At 36.1% G+C, this 2,368-nt stretch overlaps 1 long non-coding RNA gene across 1 annotated transcript; it reads right to left on the bottom strand.

Moving 5' to 3' along the window:
- Nucleotides 1-277: 277 nt before the first annotated feature.
- LOC108166048 (uncharacterized) lies at nucleotides 278-922 on the bottom strand. The gene is made up of 2 exons (XR_001776352.1): nucleotides 836-922; nucleotides 278-424 (listed from the first exon to the last, which is right to left on the bottom strand). It is a non-coding gene; the product is annotated as an uncharacterized LOC108166048 (long non-coding RNA).
- Between the last annotated feature and the right edge of the window lie 1,446 nt (nucleotides 923-2,368).

The following is a 2,368-nucleotide window of genomic DNA, read 5'->3' as shown; positions in this document are numbered from 1 at the left end:
TACAATACGAAAGTTACACTTTTCATATCACTGGATGAATGGATCCACTGATTTTATCAGCCTCTGCAACAGAGACTGATAAAAACCAAGACTTAGAGAGGTTAGTATGATTGCTTTTATTTTTTAATCGAGGTCCATGAGCAGAATCAGCACCAAAGCAACCGCCTGCATAAGAATCTTAAAGTATCTTCCTTAAGACCACTGCTGTATGGCACAGTCTCCATCCCTGCTATCTCACCTTCTGTCTTTGGAGCGAGAACGGCTCCTACGAGTGGATCTCCTGCTGCGACTACTCCTCACCCGGCTCCCAGAAGAGGAGGAAGACGAGGAGGACGAAGAACGGCGACGCTGTTTTCTTTTCCTCCGGCTCCGACTGTCATCCTCGCTGTCAGAGGAGCGCCGACCCATGCTGGCTACGGGTCAGCTGGGATAACAGCAGCGTTGAGATGCGGTGAAAAAAATACTACGTTAAACATGGAAGATCAGCTGTCAAACTCAATGTTTACATTGACTCGGCTCATTTAGAGCTCATTTAACATTGTCACTCAGTAACGACCGCATTCAGAAAGGAGGTATGTGTGTCAAATATGTCATTGATTAAGCAGCAACGACTCTGTAGTGCCATAATGCAATAAAACCTGTGTGATTCATACGTCTCATTGATTTGTATTGAGGCTACAAGCAGGCTAACTGTGCTAACCAAACTAGCTAAAATACATAACTTCAAAACACAGCGTTTTAAGAAAAGTATTTAACCTTCGTGTCGGTTTATTTGCGTGTCATTTCAGTAGCTCAGCTGTACATTAAAGTTCAGTGAAGTAAAACAGATAGAAACCTGATAGTGAACGTCTCGCTCCTCTCTTTTACACCATTGAATTCCCCACGACTGGAGCGACGCACTGCTTACTAGGCTCTACTCATCAAGCACGGAAACATCGATCGAATTCAGGAATTAAGAGTTGAACACAAAACAATCGATTGAAGCGTTTTATGTATTTTAATGTTCATTGTTTGGTTTATATAAATATATAATGTTGTTATTGTTTTGTTTTGTTTTTTACTCCAGCAGCAGTAGTTTTTTGTTAATTTTTTTTAAAAGGTGATTTTGAAAAATATATTTTTAAATTAAATCCGTCTTACATGTGTGTTGTCAAAATGCTTCAATGTCTTTGTTGTGGTTCTTTTTCAAAGCAAATGTTTGCTATTGACTACTGGTTTCAAATTATCCCCAATCTTCTCCCTGGTCAAAAATAAAAATATAAAATAATCCAGAAAATTTCTGGGAAAGCCAATAATTTTTTACAACTGGACACAGTTGTAAATAGATTGTCTTTATACTTTGTTCAAAGTATTGTAGCATGTAAAAATAAATAAATAAAATCTGCCAGTATATGTTTAAAAAGCATAAAGTCATAAATCACTATAAAACTAATTTACATATAAAAATGTTAAATTATGATTTGTTAAATGATGATTTGCACAACAAATCCTCATTTTTTTGTATCACTGTATTCCCAGTGCAGAAAATCAATTTTACTTATGTGTCAAATGGAGTTCTCTCTGGGGTCCCTTGTTACTTTGGAGCTATTAGTTTCCATATGCCTTGAACTGGCTCTACAAATTGGATTGCATGCAACTTGATTGTAGGTTCAGCTTTATGTTGTGTTTTTCCATTCTTCTTCAAAAATTTTATTTGATATATCTGTTTGTAAATAAACAGAATAATTTAACTCAGCTGAAAGTCATAATTAAGCAGCAACCTTTTTCTGTTTTGGGGGGAGGGGGGGGGGGGTGCAAATGTTTTCTAAAACACAAAAAAGTAAACCCAAAGACAAGTTTCAACAAAAAAGCTAATAGACTACTCCAGAAACAGTAAAATAAAAAACAAAAACAAAAAACACTAGACTACTTCTAAAACGCATACACTTATAGCCTAATTCTGATATATGTACAAACAGACTGCTTCTAAAATGTGTGGAAAAGCAAGCTCGTGTTTAAAGAGTAATACAACAGCTGGTTCATTTTTAAAATGTGTAAAATCTGAAACCCAGAAACGCCAAACTTTCTGGACCAACTTCATTGACTCTCAAGATTCATGGGGAGAGTCAAAAATCTGATAATTCTAAGATTCCAGTGATATCTGAAGTGCTAAGACACAACTTTATTAGTAGACTAATGCATTTTGGCTTGCATTTCAAAACACTAATCTGATAAAGCTCACAAATCGAAATGTGCTGGATTGCTAATAACGGTGTTTCTTAGCACTTAAAGTGTTGCTGGAGTCTTCATCTTATAAAATCAGCACCTTTACACCAACTCTTCTAAAAACCTGCTAGCTATAAAAATTGCGTAAAAATAGAATAAATCC

Source organism: Poecilia reticulata, unplaced genomic scaffold (genome assembly GCF_000633615.1).
Source record: "Poecilia reticulata strain Guanapo unplaced genomic scaffold, Guppy_female_1.0+MT scaffold_689, whole genome shotgun sequence".
NCBI classification, from domain to species: Eukaryota; Metazoa; Chordata; class Actinopteri; order Cyprinodontiformes; family Poeciliidae; genus Poecilia; species Poecilia reticulata.
The sequence above is the reverse complement of the archived record's forward strand: the minus strand, read 5'-3'. Positions and strand labels throughout refer to the sequence as shown.